We start from the raw sequence: 14,666 nt of genomic DNA on the forward strand, positions 1-14,666 counted from the left end.
TCAATGGTTAGTAAAGAAGGCGAGACATTTCAGCGTGTGCACTCTTGTTCATAATGTGTTCCTCTAGTTTGCTTACTTTAAAAAAATCTTCTCTTTTGAAACGGCTGAATCAATTCAGCCAAACTTGGGCTGAATGGGTTTAGAGTATCTAGTTTAAATTTCTACATTTTATTTCCTTGTTCGTCTAGAAACATAGCCACTATGGCTAAAATTGAACATAGGGATAAAATGCTTTTTTTTTGCATTTGAAGAAAATATGACAGATACAAAGAACATTTAAATGGCATTTTTAAGCCACTCATTAATATATATAGAAAAGCAAAAATAATTATTGATGAAAGATTTAAGCAAAAAATTACAGGTGGGCGATTCAGGCTCTTTAGAGCCTCTTGTTATGGTTCATTGGTCAATGTTAAGTTTTCATTGTTAACTTTTTTTCTAGGATATTTCAAGCAATAGGTCAATTATATTTGGTGTATGGAATGATTGTAAGGTATATGTCTGTCTTGCAGGTATCATCTGACTTTGACCTCATTTTCATGGTTCATTGGTCAATATTAAGTTTTCATGGTTAAGTTTGTTTCTTAGAAACTATAAGCAATATGTCAACTGTATGTAATACATAGATTGCCTTACTGCCTGTAAGGTGTACTTGTCTGTCTTGGATGGTTCATCTGACCTTGACCTCATTATCATCGTTCACTGGTCAATGCTACGTTTTCCTCGTTAAGTTTATTTCTTAGAAACTATAAGCAATAGGTCAATTATATTTCGTGTATGGAATGATTGTGAGGTGTAGATGTACATGATGTATTTTTTGTTTGGTTTATCTGACCTTGACCTCATTTTCTTTTATTATCGTAAGTTTATGTGATACTTGTAGTAAAGCTTTATATTTAGGAGTATCAACATTAAATCAATTTTCTAGGAGTTATGCCTGTGTGAACTTAGAATGTTGGCCTAAATATACTACTGTAAGAGTTTATCATCGCAACTCCTCTGAAACCACACAACAGAATTTCATGAAACTTTGTAGATAGTTAGGACATACTATGTATATGTGCATATGCACAGGAAATTTTTTTCAGTTGATTTTTGTAGGAGTTATGAGTTTTAGGAATCTGGTGAGATTTTGTTTGCCCAGCGACAATTTTGGGGTGTGGGGTATGTGAGCGTGCTCACAAAGGTTCTTTAATTCGAGACAATTGTGCACAGACCCTGGCATCATAGCGAGTTGATTCTTCAAGTATATTTTCATAGCTTCTTTCTGTATTTCTATGTGGGTATTAAAGCGACAACCGAAGCACATTTCGTACTACAAATGTACAAAGGATCAATGCTTTTACAACACTGTAAAATGACAAAAGAAGGATTCAATTTTGATAATGAGATGTTTATGCTACAATCATGATATAGCAGTTCATATCAAGCTTTTCATTAGTTTTCCTATGCATTGTTCTGATGTTCTCAAAGGAAGCACATGCAGTCATGAAAAAATGAATTTTATTGGTAAATAAATAAAATATAATTTTGGAATGTCTCCATGACTGTTGTCTGTCAATCAAAACTTACATGTAATGCAATTGAATATTAAATATTAACATACAGTGAAAACAGGCACACAAAATAGTTATATGTGTATACTTAATTAAATAGAGTAAAGTTATTATATTCTTCTTTATAGAAAAACTCTTTATGAACAAATATTATTGCAGGTGATATGGTTCCAACTGAAATAAAATTAATGGCTGACAAAAGATCTATTGATTTGTACCTCAAATTACTTGAGTCAGGCTCTGAAAAAAAGAGAGACATACGTTTAGTAGTAGTTGGAAAAAAAGGTGCAGGAAAGACATCATTGATTAAAAGATTGTTCTCTGAAGAGAATACAGATGTAACTAGTACAAATGGAATAGAAATCCACACAATAAAATGCAAAGCAAAGGCTGATGATGGCATATGGAATAAATTAGATGGTATGATGTATAAATTTAAACACAAATGTTTCTCTATTCTTAAGAAAGTATTTATAATGTTTTTGTTTTCTAGTTTACATAACTTATTATTCAGCAATATTATTTGATTTTTTAGGGGACTATCTATCAATTTCCAGTTTTCAAAGCATAGGTCTTACAGGATCCAATATTAATTCAAGGATACATTTCAATTATTCCAGGTCAAGAATTTTCATAAATAGTTCATCCAGTCAGAAACTATGTGAAGAGATATTTATGGTACAAGTGTGTATCTGGTACAATAGAAATGGTACCATTAATGTTATAGGCTTTTAAACAGTATCAGAAAAGATGAACAAAATAACTAAAGCTTGGTTTGATTTTGTCAAAATATGACCCCAAAAGTTCATTGTTACATTATTGTTACAACCACATTTGCATCCATATGCATGCGACACATGGTTTGACCTCAGTCAAGATTTTGATTGTGCATGTGCTCATCATGTTCAGTTACGTCATCTCCTTTAACTGGTAACACCTGCCTGATTTAAATTTTAATTAAAAAGATGATGTTGATCATATTTTTATCGATGATATGATATCACACAGAAAAGAGGAATATCATTATAATACTATTTCATTTGATTTTTATATTTATCTATTTAAATTGCCTTTTTGTCACATGCTTTCTTTAGAGCTACTGTTGACGGATAATTATGGGTTTTCCGGTCGTAAAAAATGTTGATACTTCATGAAAATTGTTTGCCTTTTCTATTGTTTTCTGTGGACTTTTTGTACTACTGGTATACTTTTAAATATGGTATATACGCGTATAAATCAATTCTGAAAGTTCCAAATCGATACAGTTTATGTGGATTTGGTAGCTAATGCTGTTTTAACATGTGGAGACATTGATATAAAATGTGTCATGATTGCCCATAAGACAGCTTTCCAACAATGACCAAAGGATGAGGGTGTAAACAATTACAACTCACTGTTTGCCTTCAAAATTATATGTTAACCACACCATCTCATGATGATTCTTAATGCATGCTTTTTTGGATTTATTTTGATGAATATCTTAACTTTATTAGCAACATATTAATAATAAGGTATGTGTAGAATATGCATCAAGTTTTGTGGTTTTCGTCAAATCTGTTATATCAATATTACAACCAACTGAAGAAACTCCCTTTTCAATTGTGATAACTGTTCATGAGTATTTTTGTAGAACTAGCTAAGGGTTGGAAAAAAAATTGATGGACAACATTTATTTTGTAACTGTTTATTGCTTATTTTATGATGGATCTTACTCAGTATTTCTTTACTATTATTATAATTTTCTAATGATAGGAACCAATAAAGAAACTGAAATTCATGCAAGACTCTTGAAACAATACAAAGGAACAATTGAAGCATCAGTACAAGAAGTAACACATGAAGTTGTTAGGGAAAACACCCTCATAACCATTCTGTACAAGCGTATTGAGGAATCAAAAGAATCAGAGACAGTAAGCCAGCAGCCTAAAAAAAGAAAACTTCAAGTAACCACTGAATCTCAAGTTGAACCTCCAGTAACCTCGCAGCAACGAAACCAATCATTAAAACAGGCAAAAATGGATATTGAAACCATGCTTAAATCTAATGTTGATTTACATGACAAAGAGGAGTATGCCACATTATTGCTATGGGATTTTGCAGGAGATGAAGAATTTTACCACACACATCAAACCTTTTTGTCCTCAGGTGCAATTTATCTTGTTGTAACAAAACTCAATGAAGCTGACGACAAAAATGCACAAGGTAACATTTCATAGAGATAAGATAAGTGAGATTTAAAATATTTTATATTTTATTTAACTTTTTCTTAGCTTAAAATGCAAATTGTTGTCAAGAACTATAGATTCCAATTTATGCTCCAAGTAAAGAAGAAAATATGAGAGGCAATCAGTCAATTGGTCCGAGGACACAGTTATCGTCCTTAGATTTTCGTTGTCTACAAATATAGTCCCTAGTGTGGACAGTGTATAACTTGCAAATTTTGTTCATACACTTTCCAAATTTATTTCTTCATATTTTATGCATGAAATATTAAGTTAAGGGATGAAATTACATAAAATTATTAAAAATATTTGGGTGCTGAATCTTTATGTTAAGTAGTGATTTGGTCCAGTTCAAAAAGGTCAAAAACTAGTATGTCTGAAGCTGTCGAACTGAATTTTAGACCCCCTTAACATAGAATTGTCAATATTTTGAGTTAGAGCTGGTAGACTTTTCTATAATTTTGATATTATTTGTCCCAATAGTAGTACACTACACTGTAAAAATCTTTTTGAGATAGAGCAGGTGCGATTTTTTGGAAAGTTTGCTATAGCTTGCTGTAGCAATAAACTTTCCTATGGCATCGGCCTCAAACTGGAAGTTGGACAGACTATCTTACTATAGGATGTGTGTTCTACCCCAAGATAATGTAGTACTAGTGTTTGAATACAAATTAAATAAAGACGCTTTTGAAATTTTTTTGAGTTACTTCTATTTTAATAAGCTTACAGCTTAAATAAAATTAATTAAAAATTGGACTGAAGGTTCACCGACAATTCAAATGGATCCAACTTTATTTTGAAAATGGGTATCACAAAAACTACTTCGCGGATCTGCCCTGCACGGAAGATAAAATCAATACACATCAACACGAGGCAGCAGTTTCTACGTTTAATTAATTGAAAATTAAGAGGGCCTGATATTTATTTCGAGGTGTGTGTTGGTTTTTTTTTTACATTTATTCATGAAATTAAAGAATTCTTTTGTTAAGAATGTCGTAATCTTTTCAATTTTTACGTTTGCAAATGGTATTAGGTGTGACCTCTATAAATTATGCATACTTTGAACTGTCACTGTTTATGTTATCTGTATGTTTTCCTACGGGAATCCCTAGACATGCTTTTAATCCATTTATGTGAACCTCCTGACAGGAGTACAATAATCCCGGTGTCACGGGTCTCCCCCGTCCTCCGATCGAAGAGAAAATGAATACCCTGTTTAAAAAATTCTCTTGAATGAACATTTTCTGGCGCCAATTTTACGATATTTACAAATGTTTATTAAAGACGTAAAAGCCCAAGGGTATTGAAAGTATCCTCATATCTCGGCCCATAACAACTCGGCCTCACAAAATCTGACTATAATTTTTGTATACGACCGCAAAAAAATTTTGTGGTCGTATATTGGTATGACATTGGCGTCGTCGTCGTCCGAAGACATTGGTTTTCGCACTCTAACTTTAGTTTAAGTGAATGGATCTCTATGAAATTTTACCATAAGGTTCAATACCACAAAAGGAAGGTGGGGATTAATTTTTGGGGTTATGGTACCAACAGTTTAGGAATTAGGGGCCAAAAAGGGGCCAAAAATAAGCATTTTTGTAACTTCCAGACTTAACTTGTGTGTTAGTGTATGGATCTCTCTGACATTGTACAACAAGGTTCCATATCAGAAAGGGAATTCTGGGATTGGTTTTGGGGGTAATTGCCTCCAAATTTTAGGAATGAGGGGCCAAAAAGGGGCAAAAAACAAGCATTTTTCTAGTTTCATGACAATAACTTGTGTGTAAGTGTATGGATCTTTCTGAAATTGTACTACAAGGTTCCATATCACAAAGGGAAAGCTGGAATTGAGTTTGGGGGTAATTGCCTAAAACGTTTAGGAATAAGGGGCCAAAAATAAGCATTTTTCTAGTTTCCAGACAACAACTTGTGTTCAAGTGTATGGATCTATCTGAAATTGTACTGCAAGGTACCATACCACAAAGGGAAGGTTGGGATTGAGTTTGGGGGTGATGAATCATAAGGGGGTTCAAAACATTGGGGGGGGGGGATTTTTTTTTCCTTTTTTTCCATTAAAATTTTCCATTTTAAATTGGTTATTTCTGATTTATATGTAAAGGCAAATAATAATGATATGGTTTGAATATGTAAATAAAAAAAAATTAAGTTCTTAGACCATATTCATTCTTTGTCAGAAACCTATGCTGTGTCAAATATTTAATCACAATCCAAATTCAGTGCTGTATCAAGCTTGAATGTTATGTCCATACTTGCCCCAACTGTTCAGGGTTCGACCTCTGCGGTCGTATCAAGCTGCGCCCAGCGGAGCATTTTATTAAATTTTCAAATGACTATAACTCGAAAACAGTAAGTGATAGACACACACGGTCTTCAGAAATGATCACAGGACAATAAAACAAATCAAATAAAATATAGGATGAGTCCCTATGGGTCACCCCCACCCACTTCAATTTGAGAATGTGCTTTTATCTTGTAAACAGTCGAGATCCCCACCCTTAAACCATATATATTCTTGTATGAGACAATAAAATAAATCAAATGAAATATTGGGGGAGTCCCTGGGGTCACCCCACCCCCTTCTGTTTGAGAACTTGTAAACGGTCGCTATCCCCATCCTTAAACCATAAATATTCTTGTATGGAACAATAAAACAAATCAAATGAAATAAAAGGGAAGTCCAAGGGGGGTCAACCCACCCACTTATTTATACAACGTGTAAACGGTCGAGGTTCCCACCCCTAAACCATAAATATTCTTGTATGGGACAATTAAACAAATTAAATGAAATTTAGAGAAGTCCACGGGGGTCACCCCACCCCCTTATATATACAACGTGTAAACGGTCGAGGTTCACACCCCTAAACTATAAATATTTTTGTATGGGACAATTGATTGATTGATTGATTGTTGTTTGCTTTACGCCGCATTAGCACATAAAGGCTATATCGCGGCAATTGAACAAATCAAATGAAATATGAGGGAAGTCCACGGGGGTCAACCCACCCCCTTATATATACAACGTGTAAACGGTCGAGGTTCCCAATTCTAAACCATATATATTCATGTATGGGACAATAAAACAAATTAAATGAAATATAGGGCGAGTCCCTGGGGGTCATCCCACCCCCTCCTGTTTGAGAACTTGTAAACGGTCGAGATCCCCACCCCTAAACCATAAATATTCTTGTATGGGATGATAAAACAAATCAAATTAAATATAGGGGAAGTCAATGGGGGTAACCCCCACCCCCTCCTTTTTGAGAACTTGTAAACGGTCGAGATCCCCACTCCTAAACCATATATATTCTTGTATGGGACAATAAAGCAAATCAAATGAAATAAAGGGCGAGTCCCCTGGGAGTCACCTCCCCCTTTTGAGAAATTTTAAACGGTCGAGATCCCCACCCTTAACCATATATATTCCTGTTCGGCATTTCAAGAAGAATTGAATGACATGTATTGGTTTAAGTTTTCTGTCTTATTTAAATTAAGAGATGTGGTAATTTTTGCGAATGAACCAGCTATTCAAAAGAGTTCAAATGAAAAAGCTATATAAACAATTATAGGTCACCATAAGGTCGTCAAGAATAAGAAAAACTCATACCATATAGTAAGCTATAAAAGGCCCTGATATAAAAAAAATGTGGAACAATTCAAACAAGAAAACTAACTGCTTAATTAGTAATAATACAATTTACTAAAAACAAATATGAAGGACCTAAATCAATAAAAAATACTAAAATCACAGGCCCTTTATATGGGATGGGCACAGAAAGAAATTAACAGAGCTTTCTGTATATTTAAAATCTACAGTTTAAGGCTGCAATAGAAATTATCAAAATTTTACATGACAAACATATGAACAAAAGAGATTTTTGATAATTGCTGATGAGACTATGGTTTCGGAAAAAAAACATGTGATTAAATACATATTTGAAATAATACACATCTACAACCCATTTGAAATAATAAACATCTACCGTTGCAAACTTTCCACAGGTGCTATGCAGCACTTTGATTTAATTTGAATTTATTGTCTTAAAGAAATGCACTACGAAATAACTGTGTTCTTGGGCCTAAGAAATGAATTCAGGAAATGTAGATTCTGTACTTTGGCAACTTCCCTGAATGGTTTGCTGGTTTCAATTAGTCAAACTCAATAAAAGTAAAGGATTTAAATCTTTATTTGAAAGAAATTCTGTTAACATGTCCCATTTTGGCATTATACGGCGAAAGTAAGCATTTTATAGCAGTTTCCATTTTTATGCCTAAGAGGCATGCTGACTTTCTATCTGACAGCTTTTTATGCTTTGATATTTGTGTTTCTATGATTAATTCAAATTCTATTAACCATTTGTGAACTCTGAATGTAGAGAAAAGTAGATTATCACAGAAAAAAATGTGCAAAATGTGTTGTAATTAGGAACTGGTCGAACGGCCTGTTTGATGTATGTGAAATGTGAATAGCTTTGTACATAAAATTTGTAGTCCATCATAAATATTTCACTTAATCTGTAAAAAAAGCACTTGACAATGATCTGTGCACCTTATTCATTTCATATACTACCTTTATTTTTTTCTGTAGGATAGCATGTGTTTCAAATATATGCCAGTTAAGACTAACACTACATGCAAGTTTTCCATTGAAAAGTGAAAAAACTGCACAGACCATACTGTCTGCAAAAAAAGTTGAATGCAAGAGTCCTTTTGCAATTAGACTTCTTGTATCATGACATCTTAGCATAGAAATGAGCAAAAAGTAACAAATTTCCATTTCTAATAGTTTCTGTATGCATTTTTATATGTAAATATGTACTACGGCCTAAATTGACTCTAAATAATGTTCAGTCTTGCATGACCTAAGACCATTTTATACTCATGTGGTATGCTTTTTGTAACTTTTCTTTCCATTTAAAGTATATTTAGTATATATGGAAGAATAATTTATGGTTAAAAAACTTCAAAAACTTCAAATTGGTTGGAAAAAATGCATGTTTATGTAAGGCTCCCCTTAATTCGAAAATCTCAATTTTCAGGCACAGGCTCATATAAATTTGACTTTTGAATAATTGTAATAAATCTGAAAAATCAAATGAGTGTTCAGTTGCTTTTAATACCTAATATTTTATATCTAAGAGCATTTAAAAAGCAAATTTTTGCAATATTTAAATTTTTAAAGCCCAAATCTTGATAGTTGAAATTATTTGATTTAAATGTCAAAATTAAACATCCAAATTTCAATATTAAAATAGCCATAGTTCCTATGATATATATCCTATGGCCATGAAACTTGGCCAACTATCTTATAATTCCATAAGCTTAGGTCATGCAACGTTTTATTAGAATTGGTCAAGTCTTTCTATTCTATTAGGTCCGAGGACACAGTTATCGTCCTTAGATTTTCGTTGTCTACAAATATAGTCCCTAGTGTGGACAGTGTATAACTTGCAAATTTTGTTCATACACTTTCCAAATTTATTTCTTCATATTTTATGCATGAAATATTAAGTAAAGGGATGAAATTACATATTAAAAAAATTTGGGTGCTGAATCTTTATGTTAAGTAGTGTTATGGTCCAGTTCAAAAAGGTCAAAAACTAGTATGTCTGAAGCTGTCGAACTGAATTTTAGACCCCCTTAACAAAGAAATGTCAATATTTTGAGTTAGAGCTGGTAGACTTTTCTATAATTTTGATATTATTTGTCTCAATAGTAGTACACTACACTGTAAAAATCTTTTTGAGATAGAGCAGGTGCGATTTTTTTAATTTGAATTTATTGTCTAAAAGAAATGCACTACGAAATAACTGTGTTCTTGGGCCAATTAATTGCATTAACTGTTCCAATTTTACTGCACCAGATGTGCATTTCAACAATGAATGTCTCTTCAGTAATGCTCGATGGCAAAATGTTGAGCTAATGACAGCTTTTGTTTAAAAGACAGATTTATCAGTCTCACATATGTCATATTTATATATCACCCGTCAGTTGTTTTCAACCTTTCATAAGGTAGACAACCTGGAAAATCCAAATCTTGTACACAAATGTGTTATGCAGTCGGCAGGCTTTTGAATATATATTGATGTCAGCTATTTTTAACATTTCTATTCTTTTTGTGATGTCTAGTTTGCTTAACGATTTCCAAATGTTCAAGTAGCCTTTTATTGGAATTGATATTTTTTTTTTTTCTCAATATTTTAAAAGTTGTCTCAGATATATGTATAAAGTCGTTAAAACATGTGTAGAATCATATTTCGAGGCTCTGTCCCCTAGGTCAAGACCAGTGACTTTGAATTAACAGGCAATTTTCAATGTTCTATATTTCGTTTGTTATTGATTAAGTTATAAAATGATAGAATTATCTCAATTGTACACACCAATGCCATACAGTACTTGCAACCTTAGGCGTTACTATTCTAGCAATCAATCTGCGGTCATCGATCAGTCGCCGATTATTTGACGTATCTGACAGATTCTATGGGTCATTGATCACCGATCATTCATTGATCAGTCAAACATACATCATTTATCATTCATCGATCAGTCAAGTTCCCATCAAACAGTAACGCCTAAGGTTGCAAGTACTGTACATATTGCTTTAAGAGTTTTCTCAACGTTAGATATCTATAGATTTTTTTCTCATGATTACTCATCGAAATCATGATTTCTTTATAGATTAAATAGTTCAGAGTGCAGAAATCCAATGAAGTGGATTTTTTTTAATTAAATTGTTTTACAGTCTTTGAAATCTTAATATAACTTAAACTTTTTGTAATCATTGCAATTGTGATGTATACAAATATGTAAATCCTTGTGCTTATAGCGCTAATCAAATGCTTTCTAAATATTCTTTTCATCAAATTGCTTCATTTGAGGAGCTTTCTAGATTGTTCAGATACATCAGACTTGTTTCAGAAATTCTGTCCCAAGTCAGGAGCCTCTAGCCTTTGTCAGTCTTGTATTATTTTTAATTTTAGTTTCTTGTGTACAATTTGGAGTTTAGTATGGCGTTCATTATCACTGAACTAGTATATATATTTGTTTAGGGGCCAGCTGGAGGACGCCTCCGGGTGCGGGAATTTCTCGCTGCATTTAAGACCTGTTGGTGACCTTCTGCTGTTGTCTGTTCTATGGTCGGGTTGTTGCCTCTTTGACACATTCCCCATTTCCATTCTCAATTTTATTAATCTGTCTAACATATATTCCGGAACATAGTTCTGACACATTCATAAAATTTAAGACATTTTCAGAAGTTCTGAATTTTTCTGAATCAAAATGTTTTCAAGATTCAGAAAAATGCAGCAGAAATTCAGAATTGTCAGTCTCCATTCCAAAAAAGTTATATCACGTAATCACATGATTTATAACTAACTTAAAGGGTTTCAAATGTTTGGATATAAGCATTCCTGATGAAGGTTATTTATCATGCTAATCCAGAAGAGCACTTAGGACGCACGAAATTGGTATTGTTATTTTCATATCGGGATTCAAAAAGATTCAGTCATATTTTTCTTGTATTAGACAATTTCTAAAAGAATTTAGATATCTTCAGACAAATTGGGACTGTACTCAGAACTGTTTCTTCCATGATGGAACAATGTACTTACTTTTTACATTTTACCTCTTAAAAGAGGGGCGAAAGATACCAGAGGGACAGTCAAACTCATAGATCGAAAATAAACTGACAATGCCATGGCTAAAAAAGAAAGAAACAAACAGACAAATAATAGTACACAAGACACATCATAGAAAACTAAAGACTAAGCAACACAAACCCCACCAAAATGACACCATTTTTTTCTAAAATAATTTCTTTCACTATGATTTTAATAAAACAGTAAAATACTTGGTCTGTATCTTTATTAAAAGGTGAATAATTTACATATTAGTTACTAGTAGTTGTTTACATATTAAATATTTCCCCTATCCAAGCAGTTTCTTAATTAGCGTTTATCATTTTTTTTACTGTTAATGAGAGATCAGGTTTGTATTATGCATTGACTCATGGGAAGGTCTGACAGACAGGAGTTTTTTGTTCATGCTTATTATAGGTCAAAACTGTTTTAAATTGATCAATTATTAACAGATTATTGATTGACAGTGTTCATTATAAATTGTAAAAATTTCGCCAATTAAAGCCAAACAGACTAGCTAGATTATATTAAAAACATTATTTGTATATGAATTTCATATCTTTCCTCTATTGCTGTTATTTGATAGAATTTGAAAGGGTTGAACTGTGACCTTTAGCTGATTATTTACTTGTCTATTGGTTTGTGGTGAATTGTTGTCTCAATATCTATCATAACACATCCGCTCATTTGTTTTTTGTTATAGAGAATGTGTAGAGCTTTAACAATGGTGATTTATTTTCATACCTAAAATGTCACATTAATATATTTCTAAAATTGCTTAAGTAATGCCATATACATAAAATAAAATGTATAAGATGGTATCATGAATCTGTCTCCCATAAAATAGTAACAGTACAATTATTACATGTTCTAATAACATTGCAATGCTGGTGAAAGTAAAGACAGCTCGTAATGTGTTTTTCATTATTCCGTTCAACTACAAATAACTTGCACATCTTTATGAGACTTAAATAAATGGTGATTGAAATCGGTATTCTATTTCTTTGTAGATTTATTCCAGTTATGGATGGACTCAATCCATTGCTACAGTAGACTGGAAGAGGACAAAAGTAATTCTGCTGACAGCAAGACATCAGATGATCTTGATCCACCAGTAGTTATTGTTGGTACTTGGAAAGATGCTGTGACCTCTGATGTAGAAGAGGTATTGAAAATCTACAAATGTTTATGGGTTGCAAGCACACTTCTACTGTTCTTTCATTTTTGTACAGGACCATTATGTTTTACTGATAGTGTAATCTAATCAGATCAACATTTTGACAATATCTAATGCATACCTGTCAACCTATGCAAATGAAAATGCAGGTCATGACCTGCATTGAAGAATCAAATCTTAGGTCATAAAGCGAACGAACTTTTTACAGCTGAATTTAAGTATTTAGGGGACATGTCGTTATATTTTAAATCCAACAGTTTCCAAAATATGTTCGCATGATGAATTTCTAATAGAAAATAGGCTTTAATTTCATTTGTTCATTGCATAAGCCATTGACATATTTATGTGTTCAATATACTGTATTATGTCAAACCTAACTATACCCCATCTCCTAGTTTGATTTAGAGTATTAACTTAATTCTCAAGCTACAGTGCTTGATATCATTTATCATTATTCACCGTTGGACGTGATTTTTATTTCTCAGTATGTATCATGCTGTGTAACAAATATAAAAGAGAGTGATTATTATAATGTAATAAAATAATTAAGCATTCAAAGGAACTGAAGATAAAAAAATTAATTTTCAAAATATTGTTTTCATAGTTCTAAGGTAGAAAAATAAAAGAATATAATATTCTGATATGTATTTGCATTCAATTCGTTCTAAGATTTAATCTTTTTACAAATATAAATCATAAAATTAAGGAGTATATTGTGAAAGGTGACAAAAAAGGGAAAGTAACTCAAATTTGTTGTCAAACAATTTTAAAATAGACAAAATTATTTATGACCTTAAGCTACGGTAATTGGTGTTAATTAACAGTGTGTTTGACACCAAAGCTGTCAAGTGAAGCCATGCACTTAATTGGTCATTGTTGATAAATATTCCAAATCAACTTCACAAATAATACATGATGGTCTTGAAGTATAAATTCTGCGTACTGACGCTGTTTATCATCTTAATAACGTGTTAAAGTGTTCTTTTTTTTGTCTTTATTAATATTACTTTTACTGTTTGGTCTGTTTTTGGTGATATATATATGTGACGTGGCTCTGTACTTATGCATCCCGTCATTGTGTTGTTTGTATTATTTTTCATTTTTACTTGTGTGCTTTGTCCGTGTGACTTTTTATGTTTCTTTGATACATATGACGTGTCTCTGTACTTTAAACATCCCGCCATTGTGTTATTGTTCTATTATAATTTTTGCATACTTTGAACGACAAAATTATTTTATATCTCTACCTGTGTGACGTTTACATTCTGACGTGAAACGCGCGATTCTACGCCAGAGTTAATGTTAAAATTACGATTCTGTCCCAGTGCTTAAAATCCCTCAATCCTTTATGGGTTGGTTTAGCATACATAAATAATATACAAAAATAAGTTAGCAATGAACGAGGTTGTTAAATGTGATATATGATTTTTTGTGCTTCTTTGTTAAATACTTGTTTGTTTTTGTTGTGATTAAGATTGTATCGATATCACGGTGTTGACTGCTGTACCCCTATTTTGACATTTTTACCTATTATGTCTGTTTTATTCACGCATCGTTGTCAATATAATGAAATTGGATGCGACTGTCATACAAGTGAGAGGTTTAGCGCTTTAAAACCAGGTTCAATCCACCATTTTCTACATAAGAAAATGCCTGTACCAAGTCAGGAATATGACAGTTGTTGTCCATTCGTTTGATGTGTTTGTGCTTTTGATTTTGCCATTTGATTAGGGACTTTCCATTTTGAATTTTCCTCAGAGTTCAGTATTTTTGTGATTTAACTTTTCACTTAATTTGACAGTTAACACAGCTATTTGAACTTCTTGTCTAGGAAGAATTGCGAATTTGCCTGGTATTTCAAAGGAAAATCACTTTAAGGACAATCTAAAGGCTCCCTTATTTCAAAACGGGTTATTTTCCAAATTCACAGGTTATTTGACGACCCAGAGGATATTTAAACCATCCCGGGTAGGGGGTGAAATTCTCGGGTGTGACCCGCAGGATACGGGTCAGTTGACAGGTATGATAATGAAATAACTTTATCAGTTTAAAGTGT

The sequence above is a fragment of the Mytilus californianus genome, unplaced genomic scaffold (genome assembly GCF_021869535.1).
Source record: "Mytilus californianus isolate M0D057914Y unplaced genomic scaffold, xbMytCali1.0.p SCAF_21, whole genome shotgun sequence".
NCBI lineage: Eukaryota > Metazoa > Mollusca > Bivalvia > Mytilida > Mytilidae > Mytilus > Mytilus californianus.